Below are 16,136 nucleotides of genomic sequence, written 5' to 3' on the forward strand. Positions count from 1 at the left end.
ATCATGATATCAAACTAATCGGTGGATAACAAGAGTGCTTTTGGGCAGTGATAGCCTTTAAGAAGTGCTACTTATTTGGCCTGCCAGCCCTGGCCTCAAAACCTTGTGTAACAGTAGCCACAGAGTCTGTCAGATTCAAAAACTCTTCTTGTTGATAATAGAAAATAATTTAGGAAATTTCAAGGATATCTGTCTGTATCATGTGTATTTATTCATTCAAGTGTTTGCTTATACTGCATATTTATATACTGTGTTAAATATATTCAGAAATATATACACACAGACACATTCATACACATGCACATAATAGCAACTACAAGCACTATTTAGTTTTAATGTTAGGAGATTATGTGTTTAAAATACTCAGACCCTTCTTTATAAACATCTGATGAAACTGTAAGCCAGATGTGACTAAGATACATATTATCATTATAGTCTAATTCAAATCTTCCCCTTTTTTCTTAACTTGTTTTCGGTCATTTGCTGAAATACATGTGTCCGTGACATTTGGTTTACACAGTCTTCCTTATTATTTGGATATATTTTTGTATCAGAGCTGTGTCTGCTTTTATTTGTTGTACGTTTTATATTTTAAATTACAGGGTCTTCAGATACTATGTTTTTTTTTTTCCCTTCAGATATTTCTGTTTATGCTTGATCTTGTACTGATTTATGATAATTCAGGAAGATTGAGGTGAACACATATATGAAGTGGTAGTCCATAAATATTACTCTGGGAAATGAAGTGAAAATTAATTGGACTAAGCAGACTGGGGTGAAAAAACGAAAGAGTGGCTTTAGATTGGAGAACCTTCTTATTAAAGGAACAGGTCAAGTATACTGGGAATAACAACAACAATAAAGAAGCTGTAATTATAAAGTATTATAATCAGAGACAGGTTTTTAAATTTCAGTGTTAATCAGCTGTCTGATTAAAAGAAGAAGGAAAAAAGCTTTCTCTCTGTTGCCAGGACATTGCATGGAATGAGAGATACTTTCAGAGGGTGGCTTAAATTTCTCTATTCTGAATTTTAAGGACTGTACTTTATCCTGACTTCCCATTTCACCATGTCCTTTACAAGTAGAAGGAGTTAGAACTGTACTTGAGGTCCTCAAGAACTTGTGATATATCGTATATAATATATGAAGTATATTATATTATTAAATATATTAACATATAAGTATATATAATTATATATACTTATATATATATATGTATGGGAAAAAACTTGATGGGACACTCAGTTTCTTTTTTTCCTGCATTTTCCTGCTCTATGTAGGAAATAATTATTTTTCTAAATTAAGCAGCTCGTACTATTGTGAACACTGGAATGATTGCTTTTGTCCTTGAGTGCATTTACTAGCACACGAGGGTAAATATTTAGAGCAATGCATAGGGATTTAGCCTTGTGATTCCCATTATTGTGAAGAAAGGTAAATATTTACAGTATATTTATCCGATAATGTTTGTACTAGGACTCAGTATAATGAAATGAAACAACTATTTTAAAAAAAGTTATCTGAAGCCTTGAATAAATTTATGACAACATGATGTAGGAGACATTATGGCTTCCTACTATCTTTGGATGCACTAACATAATCAGTCTAAATATAGCCAACACTCGAAAGACAGACAAAATTGAAGTAATGAGTAATCCATAAGTGGTTTAAGAAATGTGATATTTTTTTAAAAATGTGGAAAAAAGGGAACTGTTAATTACAATTCTCCACATTGTTCCATAAACATAGAGAGCCAGCATGATAATTTTGCTGATTCTTTTTTTAAAAAACACAATATGTTACACACTCTGCCAGTGTAGAAATATAAGTAAATTTTCCTTAAATGATATGTTCTGAGGATGTATCATGTTAGCAGAAGATAAGAATATATTATTATAACATACCCTCTGTTTTTAGGATAAGTAAATCATGCCATTTTTGCTTTCTCTCTTTTTAAATTCACAGTCATAATTTGAAGGGATTAAAAACTCTGGTTTTTATTTTATTTTATTTTTTTAAGATCCATCCACTTTATTTTTATTTATTTATTTATTTTTACATCTTTATTGGAGTATAATTACTTTAAAATGGTGTGTTAGTTTCTGCTTTATAACAAAGTGAATCAGTTATACATATACATGTATCCCCATATCTCCTGCCTCTTGCATCTCCCTCTCATCCTGCCTAACCCACCCCTCTAAGTGGTCACAAAGCACCGAGCTGATTCTCCCTGTGCTATGCGGCTGCTTCCCACTAGTTATCTATTTTACATTTGGTAGTGTATATATGTCCATGCCACTCTGTCACTTCGTCCCAGCTTACTCTTCTGACTCCCCATTTCCTCAAGTCCATTCTCTACGTCTGTGTCTTTATTCCTATCCTGCCCATAGGTTCTTCAGAACTATTTTTTTTAGATTCCATATATATATGTGTTAGCATACGGTATTTGTTTTTCTCTTTCTGACATACTGCACTCTGTATGACAGACTCTAGGTCGATCCACCTCACTACAAATAACTCAGTTTTGTTTCTTTTTGTGGCTGAGTCATATTCCATTGTGTATATGTGCCACATCTTCTTTATCCACTCATCTGTCGATGGACACTTAGGTTACTTCCATGTCCTGGCTACTGTAAATAGAGCTGCAATGAACATTGTGGTACATGACTCTTTTTGAATTATGGTTTTCTCAGGGTATATGCCCAGTAGTGGGATTGTCGGGTCGTATAGTAGTTCTATTTTTAGTTTTTTAAGTAACCTCCATACTGTTCTCCATAGTGGCTGTATCAATTTACATTCCCACCAACAGTGCAAGAGGGTTCCCTTTTCTCCACACCCTCTCCAGAATTTATTGTTTGTAGATTTTTTGATGATGGCCATTCTGACCGGTATGAGGTGTTACTTCATTGTAGTTTTGATTCACATATCTCTAATAATTAGTGATGTTGAGCATCCTTTCATGTGTTTGTTGTCAATTTGTATATCTTTTTTGGAGAAATGTCTATTTAGATCTTGTGCCCATTATTGAATTGGGTTGTTTGTTTTTTTGATATTGAGCTGAATGAGCTGCTTGTAAAATTTAGAGATTAATCCTTTGTCAATTGCTTCATTTCCAAATATTATCTCCCATTCAGAGGGTTGTCTGTTGGTCTTGTTTATGGTTTCCTTTGCTGTGCAAAAGCTTTAAAGTTTCATTAGATACCATTTTTTCTAATTTTCATTTCTCTAGGAGATGGGTAAAAAAGGATCTTGCTGTGAGTTATGTCATAGAGTGTTCTGCCTATGTTTCCTCTAAGAGTTTTATACTGCCTGGCTTTACATTTAACTCTTTAATCCATTTTGAGTTTATTTTCATGTATGGTATTGGGGAGTGTTCTAATTTCATTCTTTTACATGTAGCTGTCCAGTTTTCCCAGCACAACTTATTGAAGAGGCTGTCTTTTCTCCACTGTATATTCTTGCCTCCTTTGTCAAAGATAAGGTGATCATATGTGCATGGGTTTATCTCTGGGCTTTCTATCCTGTTCCATTGATCTATATTTCTGTTTTTGTACCAGTACCATACTGTCTTGATTACTGTAGCCTTGTAGTGTAGTCTGAAGTCCAGGAGCCGGATTCCTCCAGCTCCGTTTTTCTTTCTCAAGATTGCTTTGGCTAATCGGGGTCTTTTGTGTTTCCATACAAATTGTGATATTTTTTGTTCTTGTCTGTGAAAACTGCCATTGGTAGTTTGATAGGGATTGCATTGAATCTGTAGATTGCTTTGGGTAGTAGAGTCATTTTCACAATCTTGATTCTTCCATTCCAAGAACATGGTATATCTCTCCATCTGTTTGTATCGTCTTTAATTTCTTTCATCAGTGTCTTATGGTTTTCTGCATACAGGTCCTTTGTCTCCTTAAGTAGGTTTAACCCTAGGTATTTTATTATTTTAGTTGCAGTGGTAAATGGGAGTATTTCCTTAATTTCTCTTTCAGATTTTCAATCATTAGTGTATAGGAATGCAAGAGATTTCTGTGCATTAATTTTGTATCCTGCTACTTTACCAAATTCATTGATTAGCTCTAGTAGTTTTCTGGTAGCATCTTTAGGATTCTCTATGTATAGTATCATGTAATCTGCAAACAGTGACAGCTTTACTTCTTCTTTTCTGATTTGGATTCCTTTTATTTCTTTTTCTTCTCTGATTGCTGTGGCAAAAACTTCTAAAACTATGTTGAATAATAGCGGTGAGAGTGGACAACCTTGTCTTGTTCCTGATTTTAGAGGAAATCGTTTCAGTTATTCACCATTGGGAACGATGTTGCCTTTGTGTTTGTCATATATGACCTTTATTATGTTGAGGTAAGTTCCTTCTATGCCTATTTTGTGAGGTTTTTTAACATAAATGGGTGTTGAAATTTGTTGAAAGCTTTTTCTGCATCTATTGAGATGATCGTATGATTTTTCTCCTTCAATTTATTAATATGTTGTATCACATTGTTTTGCATATGTTGAAGAATCCTTTCATTCCTGGGATAAACCCCATTTGATCATGGTGTATGATCCTTTTAATGTGCTGTTGGATTCTGTTTGCTAGTATTTTGTTGAGGAATTTTGCAAATATGTTCATCAGTGATATGGGCCTGTAGGTTTTGTTTGTTTGTTTGTTTGTGACATCTTCATCTGGTTTTGTTATCAGGATGATGGTACCCTTGTAGTATGAGTATGGGTGTGTTCCTCCCTCTGCTATATTTTGGAAGAGTTTGAGAAGGATAGGTGTTAGCTCTTCTCTAAATGTTTGATAGAATTTGCCTGTGAAACCATTTGGTCCTGGGCTTTTGTTTGTTGGAAGATTTTTAATCACAGTCTCAATTTAAGTGCTTGTGATTGGTCTGTTTACATGCTGTATTTCTTCCTGGCTCAGTCTCAGAAGGTTATGCTTTTCTAAGAATTTGTCCATTTCTTCCAAGTTATCCATTTTATTGACATATAGTTGCTTGTAGTAATCTCTCATGATCCTTTGTGTTTCTGCAGTGTCAGTTGTTACTTCTCCTTATTTATTTCTAATTTACTTCTCTTTATTTATTTCTAATTCTATTGATTTGAGTCTTCTCCCTTTTTTTCTTGATGAGTCTGGCTAATGCTTTTTCAATTTTGTTTATCTTCTCAAAGAACCAGGTTTTAGTTTTATTGTACTTTGCTATTGTTTCCTTCATTTCTTTTTCATTTATTTCTGCTCTGATCTTTATGATTTCTTCCCTTCTGCTAACTTTGGGAGTTTTTTGTTACTCTTTCTCTAATTGCTTTAGGTGTAAGTTTAGGTTGTTTATTTTACATGTTTCTTGTTTCTTGAGGTAGGATTGTATTGCTATAAAATTCCCTCTTAGAACTGCTTTTGCTGCATCCCATAGGTTTTGGGTCATCATGATTTCATTGTTATTTGTTTCCAGGTATATTTTGATTTCTTCTTTGACTTCTTCATTCACCTTTTGACTATATAGTAGTGTATTTTTTAGCCTCCATGTGCTTATATTGTTTCCAGATTTTTTTCTTGTATTTGATATCTAGTCTCATAGCGTTGTGCTTGGAAAAAGATACCTGATATGATATCAATTTTCTGAAATTTACCAGAGTTTGATGTGTAACCCAAGACATGATCTGTCCTGGAGAATGTTCCATGAGCACTTGAGAAGAAAGTGTAATCTTCTGTTTTGGATTGGAATGTCCTATAAATATCAATTAAGTCCATCTTGTATAATGTATCATTTGAAGCTTGCGTTTCATATTTCTTTTCATTTTGGATGACCTGTCCATTGCTGACATGGGGTCTTAAAGTCCCCTACTATGATTGTGTTACTGTCGATTTCCCCCTTTTTGGCTGTTAGCATTTGCCTTATGTATTGAGGTGCTCCTATTTTGGGTGCATAAATATTTACAATTGTTATATCTTCTTGTTTGTTTGAACCCTTGATCATTATGTAGTGTCCTTCTTTGTCTCTTGTAATAGTCTTTCTTTTAAAGTCAATTTTGTCTGATATGAGATTTGCTACTCCAGCTTTCTTTTGATTTCCATTTGCATGGAATATCTTTTTCCATCCTCTCACTTTCATTCTGTATGTGTCCCTAGGTCTGAAATAGGTCTCTTGTAGACAGCATATATAAGGGTCTTCTTTTTGTATCCATTCAGCCAGTCTGTCTTTTTGTTGGAGCACTTAATCCATTTACATTTAAGGTAGTTATCGCTATGTATGTTCCTATTACCGTTTTCTTAATTCTTTGGCGTTTGCTTTCGCAGGTCTTTTCCTTCTCTTGTGTTTCCTGCCTAGAGAAGTTCCTTTAGCATGTGTTGTAGAGCTGGTTTGGTGGTGCTGAATTCTCTTAGCTTTTGTTTGTCTGTAAAGGTTTTAATTTCTCCATCATATCTGAATGAGATCCTTGCTGGGTAGAGTAATCTTGGTTACGTTTTTCCCTTTCATCACTTTAAATATGTCCTGCCTCTCCCTTCTGGCTTGCAGGGTTTCTGCTTAAAGATCAGCTGTTAACCTTATAGGGATTCCCTTGCATGTTAATTGTTGGTTTTCCTTTGCTGCTTTTAATATTTTTTCTTTGTATTTAATTTTTTATACTTTGATTAATATGTGTCTTGTGTTTCTCCTTGGATTTATCCTGTATGAGACTCTTTGCACTTCCTGGACTTGATTGACTATTTCCTTTCCCATATTAGGGAAGTTTTCAACTATAATCACTTCAAATATTTTCTCAGTCCCTTTCTTTTTCTCTTCTTTTTCTGGGACCCCTATAATTAGATTGTTGGTGCATTTAATGTTTTCACAGTTGTCTCTGAGACTTTCCTCAATTCTTTTCATTCTTTTTCCTTTATTCTGCTCTGCAGTAGTTATTTCCATTTCCACTATTTTATCTTCCAGGTCACTAATCTGTTCTTCTGCCTCAGTTATTCTGCTATTGATTCCTTCTAGAGAATTTTTAGTTTAATTTATTGTGTTGTTCATCATTGTTTGTTTGTTCTTTAGTTCTTCTAGGTCCTCATTAAACATTTCTTGTATTTTCTCCATTCTATTTCCAAGCTTTTGGATCATCTTTGTTATCATTGCTCTGAATTCTTTTTTCAGGTAGACTGCCTATTTCCTCTTCATTTGTTTGGTCTGATGGTTTTTTATGTTGCTCCTTCATCTGCTGTGTGTTTCTCTGTCTTCTCATTTTGCTTAACTTACTGTGTTTGGGGTCTCCTTTTTGCAGGCTGCAGTTTCGTAGTTCCTGTTGTTTTTGGTGTCTGCCCCCAGTGGCTAAGGTTGGTTCTGTGGGTTGTGTAGTAGGTTTCCTGGTGTAGGGGACTGGTGCCTCTGTTCTGTTGGATGAGGCTGGATATTGTGTTTCTGGTGGGCAGGACCGCTTCTGGTGGTGTGTTTCTGGGTGCCTGTGACCTTATTATGATTTTAAGCAGCCTCTCTGCTAATCGGTGGGGTTGTTTTCTTGCCTTGCTAGTTGTTTGTCATGGGGTGTCTAGCACTGTGGATTGCTAGTCGTTGAGTGGAGGTGGGTCTTACCCTTGAGATAGAGATCTCTGGGAGACCTTTCACCATTTGATATTATGTGGAGCCAGGGGGTCTCTGGTGGACCGGTGTCCTGAACTTGGCTCTCCCACATCAGAGGCACAGGCCTGACACCTGGCCAGAGCACCAAGACCCTGTCAGTCACACAGCTCAGAAGAAAAGTGAGAAAAGAAAGAGAGAAAGAAAAAATAAAATAAAAAAATAATAAAATAAAATAGTTATGAAAGTAAAATATTAAAAAATTATTAAACCTTTTAAAAATTATAAAGTAATAAATAGAATTTAAAAAATGGACAGACAGAACCCTAGGATAAATGGTAAAAGCAAAGCTATACAGGCAAAGTCACACAAAGAGTCATACACATATCCACTCACAAAAAGAGAAAAAGGAAAAAATATATATTTTTAATATAATATATAATAATATATATTATAATATATAATACTATATATATTATATATTATTATCATATTATCATATCATATCAATTATATCATAGCATAAAGTAAAAATCCATGAGTCCATATATATTTAAAAACTAAATGAATAAGTAAGTGTTTGATGACAATAACATTTTATAGTACCGAGGTATCTCCCAACAAAATACTCACTAATTACAAAAGAAAAAAAAAGTGCAGAAGCCTGACAGACACAACCGTAACTGAGTATCAAATTGAATATTACCAGGAATAAAGCAAGTTGAATTTGTGTGCTAGATGATAGGAATGATGTAGAAAAACACATTATTCCTATAGCATTCCTGCCAAAGATGCATAATCTGAATATAATCAAAAGGACGTCTCAGACAAACCTAAGTCTAAGGGCATTCTGTAAAATAATGGGCTGTAATCCTCAAAAATATTGAGATCATGAAAAACAAGACTGAAGAACTGTTTCATAGTGAGGAGGTTAATAAGTGAATATAACACTATTTCTGAACTGAATCCTTTATTAGAAAGGATTGTTTTAGGAGGATATTTGGCAAAACTTGATGGGGGTTTGAGGATTAGATGGTTGTAATGTATTATTCTAGTTATCTATTTTTGCATATGAAATCATTCTTAAGTTAGTGGAATAAAACAATAATGATTTTATCACACTCGTGGATTCTGAGGGTTAGGAATTTGGGAAGAGTTCATTGGAGATGATTTCTTTTTGCTCTGTGATATCAGGGGTTTCAGCTAAAAATACTTGCTGACTACAGTGAAGTAAGTCAGAAAGAGAAAAACAAATACCATATGCTAACACATATGTATGGAATCAAAAAAAGAAAAAGGTTCTGATGAACCTAGGGCCAGGATAGGAATAAAGATGCAGACGTAGAGAATGGACTTGAGAACACGGTGGGGGGGGAGGGTAAACTGGGACAAAGTGAGAGAGTAGCACTGACATATATACACTACCAAATATAAAATAGATAACTGGTGGGAAGCAGCTGCATCACAGGGGGAGATCAGCTTGGTGCTTTGTGACCACCTATAGGGGTGGGATAGGGAGGGTGGGAGGGAGATGTAAGAGGGAGGGGATATGGGGGTATATGTATACATATAGCTGATTCACTTTGTTATACAGCAGAAACGAATGCAACATTGTAAAACAATTATACTTCAATAAAGATGTTAAAAAAATAAAAATACTTGCTGGTTGGTAACAGGAATCATCTGAAGGCTTATTTATTCACATGTCCAGTGGTTGATTCTGGCTGTTGGCTCAGAACCTGGAACTCACTGTGGACTCTCCATGCCCATGCTTACACTTCCTAACAGCACAGAGGCTCAGTCCCAATAGCGGTTGTGCTAGGAGAATCAGACAGATTTATCACCACTTATGAATTAGTCTCAGAAGTCACAGAGCCTACCCAAATTCAAGGAGAGGAAATAAAGTCTCCCACTTCTTCCCCAGGCCAAAACCATACATTCCCTGAGGAATGTGAAACTCACTTTGTGAGAAGAGCATGTGAGATGGGAGAGATACTGGTTGTAGTCATCTTTATAAAATAATCTGTCTTATGTGTAATGATAGTTAACAGATTTTGATAGTTGTGCTGTGGTTTTATAAGACAGTCACCTTAAATGTGGCAAATTGCCCACAAATGGTTCAGCAAAAGTATTTAATAGAATTGTTCTGTTCTTACAAAGCTTCTGTAAGTTTTTAATAATTTCAAAACCAAAAGTAAGGCAAACAGACATCTAAAAATACAAGTGGAGATTTCCAGGAGGATATAATTGAGACTACTTTGTAAAATGGAAATGGAGAAAGCTACCTGAGGTTATATCTGTGGGAGGGAGGGAGGTTGGGAGAGAGGTGTAGAGTACTATTCATAGGGGAATGTTAAGCTATAACAACAAGGATGTGAATACAAGGGTTTAGTTAAATGTGAATATATGAATCAGATTTTCAATAGTAATCAACCATAGACACACTCTGTCCTCTACCTCACCCTCTACCAGGGTATGTGGAAATGCATGGGAGAGTTTTTAGTCATTACAATGAATGGAGAGGCACTATTAGAATTTAGTGAGGAGGGACTGTAACAGCAAACATCCTTCTTTGGGAAATGAATCACGTATTCGAAATGCTATAGTGCTGCCTTCAAAATATACTGGCTGGGTGAATAAGTGAATTAAGTAGAAGAGTTACATAAATATATTCTAAACAATTAGAATGATTTTTCATAGAGCAATAGAAATATAATAGAACATTGTTTTTTATGATGTGCAATCAGGCATTCATAACAGAAACATAAGGACAATTGATAATGTGATTATTCCATCTCAAAAGTTAGAGTGGTATCTCGGATAGCACTTTCATTGCTACAGTAATATTGGACAGTAAATCATAGTTGTTAAAGGCATAGGCTTTATGGCAGATCTTGCCTCTATTACTTACTAGTTTTGTTATCTTGAGCAAATTATTTATTTGTTTTTATTTTCCTGTGAAATAAACTTAATACCTTGTAATATTATTGTAAGATAACAAACAGGTCTCAGGTACTTAGTACAGTAAGTTCTTATGTATCTAATACATGACAAATGTTATTGTAAATAATTGTAGTACCAGTGATGGTGGTAACAATGATGGCAGGAAGAGTAAATAGAAGACTTCCTAAGTTTCATCTACTAAGGAGAAGAACTTAACTGTTGTTTCACAGAAATGTCATAGTACTCCTGAATGGGGGAATTGAGTTTTCAGCCCCTACTTCAAGTAGAAAATAACCTATCCTGTCAGTAAAGGTTAAAATTGTTAAAAAAAAAATTCCTTACCATTTTTTCAGGAAAAACAAAACTGGACTTTAAAGATAATGTTAATATAGGAGAGATTGAAGGAAAGATTTTTCAGGTTAGAAAGACAGAATTGGAGGAATCATACATCTTTCTTGTATGTTTCAACTATCTTTCTTAGCTATAATGCTTAAGTGTTGTTTTAAATCCCTAAGTGAATGAGAAATTATAATTGCTATCAGGATCCACATTTTATTCTCTAGAACAACACTGTTCAATGGAAATATAATGATAATCGCATGTGTAATATTAAATTTAATAGTAGCTGTATCATAGAAAAAGTAAGTTAATTTTAACAAAATAGTTTAACTCAAAATGATAAAAATATTATTTTAACATATAATAAATGGTAGAAATTATTGGGATTCTTTTACTTTTTTTTTAGAGTGAGTCTTCAAAATCTGAAGTGTATTTTATACTTAGAGCACATCTCAATTGGATGAGCCACATTTCAAAAGTACTCAATAGCCTCATTGGACTAGTGGCTGCCATATTGGACAGTACAGCTCTGTATACGTAGGACCCAACATATTGTTTTATTACTGAATATGGACTCAGTATTTGCCAGTAAAACCTTCTGCTATGTTAAAGTCCCAGGTTGAATAATGCTATTCAGATACTATTATGTATCTATATCTGAAATGTTTGAAGCCTAGATACTTAATCTGGTAAATATTCAGATGCCCAGGGAGTCTCAGCAATATTTCTTACACAAGTACTTTCTCTGAGACTTATTCACTGTGGGCAAGGCAAGAATTTATTCCAAAAATTAATTAAAAAAAAATTTTACACCCCAGTGCAGATACTTTGAAACAATCACTTCTCATAAAGGAAAGACCAAAATTGAAGAGATTTTTTTGAAGTGTCAGAAATTCCCTGACTGAAAAGACACTGAGTGTCCTCTGGAGAGAGGATATTGAAGATCTCTGAGATAATGGTAGAGGGAACTTCAATACCAGTAAGGGGTGATGACTTCTTGAAAAGTTTGATACTGCAGACTTGCTGCTTATTGGATGACTGTGCCTCTGATAATTATTAATTATTAATTCCTGAATGTTACTAGGATGCAGTATGACATCAATCTATAATTTACTAAAATACTTAACCAAGAAATCATCTCATTTAGTAGCAAATGGAAGGCAGGAGGATCAACCATATATCTAAATACTGAGGTTTGGGTCCAAACAGAGGCGAGGGTAAGAGTGTATTTAATGTGAACAGAGTTAGTTCTTTATATGCATTTGCTTATTTAACCTTTACAATAACTCCTAATGGACAGTATAACCATTAACCACCAGTATTTCCAATGGGAAGTAGGGGAGTTAAGGTAATTGCCCAGGTCATGTAGGTAGTAGGAGGTATATAGCTAGGATCCAAACTCAAATTAGTCTGACCCTAGAGTTAGTGACCTTAACATCTAGACTGCCTGTCTACCTGTCAAAAAAAAAAAAATGAAATTGTTTTTCCCATGAACCCACCGTTTATTCAGTTATTTCTGATGTATACATTCTTTGGGCTGTATCATATTAAAGAATTTTTTCCAGTTTAATTTTACTACATCTGAATAAAAGTTAAATTTATTTTCAAGCTGAGAAGTTTTGAAATTATGTACCTCTACTAAGTTGAACAAAATATCATCTTAAGGGTGTCTAGTGACCGTCATCTTTATCGGCCTCAGTAATCTCCCAAGTCTTTTTTGGTGTAACCACTCTGAATTCTATATGCTCTGCCTCTCAGTGTGACTAACACTTTAATTTTTTTCCCAACTTTGAAACCAAATAAAATTTAGTACTTCAATTTCCCTCTGTGACTTCTAACTGATTTCCTCTGTTCTGAACCAGTGGAGAATAACCACAGGCAGTAGAATTTCTCTGTGTCCCAAACTATCCTCACTTATTCTGGCTGCATCAAAGGTTGCCTAGCTGGCATTTCACTATGCTGCTAGAAATTTAACAGTAAACAGAGCAATATCCAGTGTACTCCACCCATCAGTTTATGCGCATGTACTTAAGTCACTCATCCAGGACTCAGGGGTGTAATGAAGTATTTCTCTGCCATCTCAACAGTAGACCCCCATTTATTTCAGAATAATAAAACTGACAGTGCTGCCAAAAGGTCATTCTGTTTTGAAGACTTTCCTGACTGGTGTCAATCTTGTTACTGATTTTTTTTCCTTTTCCTTTTAAATTATGACCATTCACAAGTTTTAAAATCTGTGGTCTCTCTAAATGCTATATTTGAAAAAAAAGCAAGTGTTTACTGACTGACTCAAGGCAATAGGAAACCAGTTTTACTTAACAGCAGGTGCCCTATAACATTCCTAATCAGCCTCTTTCTGGTTAGGTTTAACTGGCATAAAAATAAGTGCTGAGAGTTTGATCTCTGTAGCTGATGAAACGAGTTCAATTAATCAGTAGTCTATCTGAATGTTCTGTTTTTATGAAAAATAAATCAATTTTCCACTGGATGAATAATCTCAAATAAGGAATTCTATTCTGCTCTTTAGAAGGGCCTCTACCTCTGTTGTCCACTTAACAGTAGGAATAAAAACAGTAAAACATGATTTTTCCAAATTGCTTCAGTTTCCATCTTCCATTGTTTCCATTTTTAAGGTAGGGTCTAGTAGTCTTGGCATGAAGTGGTGACACGGTTACCTAGAATTACCACCTGTAGACGCCTGCCTTGTGTTCAAGCACCTAGAAAGAGAAAGGAGAAACACTGCATGACAAGTAGTTGCTGCCATGAAACATTTTAGTGAAAATAAGCAGTAAAATTGAGTTGGTTGGTTGCTTATAAATACAGTGGAGAACTTGTAGAAATAAAATCATGAGCTTAGGGCTATAAATACACAACTCAAGTTCAAAGGATTAGAAAACCTCTATGACTGCCCCATAAGAAACCCTTATTTCTTGTAGCTATATGGTTCTGATTTCTGAAAACTAAACTAAAGTCTATTCCTGCATATAGCTGGCTTGCAATGCAAATTGAATTCTCCTGCTCATAGGATCCCTTATATTAGATGTAGGGCATTGATTGGGAAGGACTTAGTTTCTGAAAATTGGAATGGGAACATACAGGCAGATTTTCATGAAGCTGGGGGCCTTAATCTCTTAAATTCTACAGAGCCTCATTTCATAGTAAGAATAACCCTTCCTTCTATCTCAGAAGTTAGTCTTCTTTTGCCTGAAGATCTTGTAATGTATGTTTTTAAGGGATTGTTGATCCTCCTCAGGAAGATCATAGCTTCTAGATATATAACTAGACTTAAATCCCAGTTGGTCCCAGAGAATTGATTACAAAGTATGAACAATTGGTACTATAATCCACACCAATATAATTGCATTATTTTCCCAATTTATGACAGAGATTTATGACAAAAAAATTTATGGGGAAAAATATGTGGAAATATGTCCTAAGGGTGTTGGGTTCAGTTGGGAAGAATATAATGTTTGGTCAGGCTGAATATTTTATAGATGTGAGATTCTCAACTGAACCAATTAGCTCAAATAGAAAGGAGTAGCTCTAACAGTTTCATGCTGACTGATATGTGGACCCAAATGTGGTCTACACCAGAGAAAATTGAGATGCCAGAACATTTTGGGTATGTTGTAGAGGAAGTTTTCCAAAGGTTTTAAGGAGATTGGTATTGATTACATTGTACTACTTCTATCTTGGAAGGAGTGACACTGTTTTTTCATGGCAGCAAATACCTACTCAGGATCTGAATTTGCCTTCTTTGCCTGTAATGCTTTTGCCAAAATCCATGGACTTACAGGATGCCTAACTCATTATCAAATAGCATTTTACAGCAAGTGAAGGGCAGTAATATGATCATGTTCATGGAATCTACTTCTCCTACCATTTTACCCATCATCTTGAAACAGTTTGCCTGACATACAGTGAACTGACCTAGTGAAGTCTAAGTTATGATGCTACACTGTGGTTATGTTGCCCAGGATAGAACATATGGCTTAAATCAGTGATAAATTTATGGTGATATTTTTGAACCATAGCCAAGATTCACAAGTCCAGGAAATAAGTGTCCTTTCTTACTCTTACCTCCTGTGAAAATGTTTGCTTCCCATACCTACAGTGTTGAACTCTGCTGGTCTAGATATTCTAGTACCCAAGGGAAAATAGTTTCACCAGGGTATAAACCAATAGTTTCATTAAACTTAGAGCTGAAACTTTAAATAGCTGCTTTGTGTCTTAATGTTAGTGAATCATCAGGCAAAGGTTAGGGCTGAGCAATTTGTCCTAACTGTCAAAGGTTATTCAGTTTTTACTATACAGGGAGAGTGAGAAAGGACATGTCTATAATTCAGGAAATCCCCTGGGATACCTCTTAGAATTCCCATATTTTCTGATTAAAATAAATAGAAAGCTACCATAGTCTAATCTTACAGAACTTCTAATGACTCAGATTCTTCAGGAATGAAGGTATTGGCCAACCCACCATGCAAGAAACCATGACTAGCCAAGGGACTATGGAATGGCTTGTGGAAGAACTTTGGCCATGACCAGTCGCAGAATCAGGCACTGCAATAATTATGAGTATTTCTTCCTTATTGTGATATTATATCTGTGCATAAATGAATCAGTTATTTCTCCCCCTCTGTCATTCCCCTACCATCTAACATAAACTGAATTAATAGTAGTTTATCTTGTAATCTCAGTGTTTAAGTTATAAGATACCTAAGGGTATCGTTCATCTAGAAGAACTTTCTTTTGGAAAGAAACTGCCTGTTTTGGGGCTGTGCTTAGCGTATTTTCTGTTGCACAAGGAGTACTTTCAGCATGTTAGGCAAAATCATGGTTTGTTCTCTTTATTTGGAAGTTTAATGATGCATATTTGCCAGGAAGTAGACGTTAGTGCTTTTATCGATTTAGCTAAGGTAGTACTGCATTTCCCCAGATTTCCTCACTGTGTGTTTCTGTGTTAGCATTGTCATAAGCATTCAGATGCTTTGGGGAAAGCAAAGAGAAATAGCAGCTGTGTTCTTTTACACTCTGAAGACCTTTGTAGGGTGCCACAATAACTCTGGTATGTTGACACTGATTCGATAGCTTATCTTGTTGGTGTAAGGCAGCACCTAGACCTTCAGCTCCTGCCAAATCTCTTCTTTCAGCTTCTCTGAGTCCTAGATCAAGTACATGTGTAGTTTTCTGGTGAAGGGGAGCAGCATTTATTTATTTATTCTCCTTCCAGTTTTATTGAGATATAATTGACATACAGCACTGTATAAGTTTAAGGTGTACAGCATGACAAATTTTTGTGATGAGAACTCTCAGGATTTACTC

The sequence above is a fragment of the Mesoplodon densirostris genome, chromosome 2 (assembly GCF_025265405.1).
Source record: "Mesoplodon densirostris isolate mMesDen1 chromosome 2, mMesDen1 primary haplotype, whole genome shotgun sequence".
In the NCBI taxonomy this organism is placed as follows: Eukaryota; Metazoa; Chordata; class Mammalia; order Artiodactyla; family Ziphiidae; genus Mesoplodon; species Mesoplodon densirostris.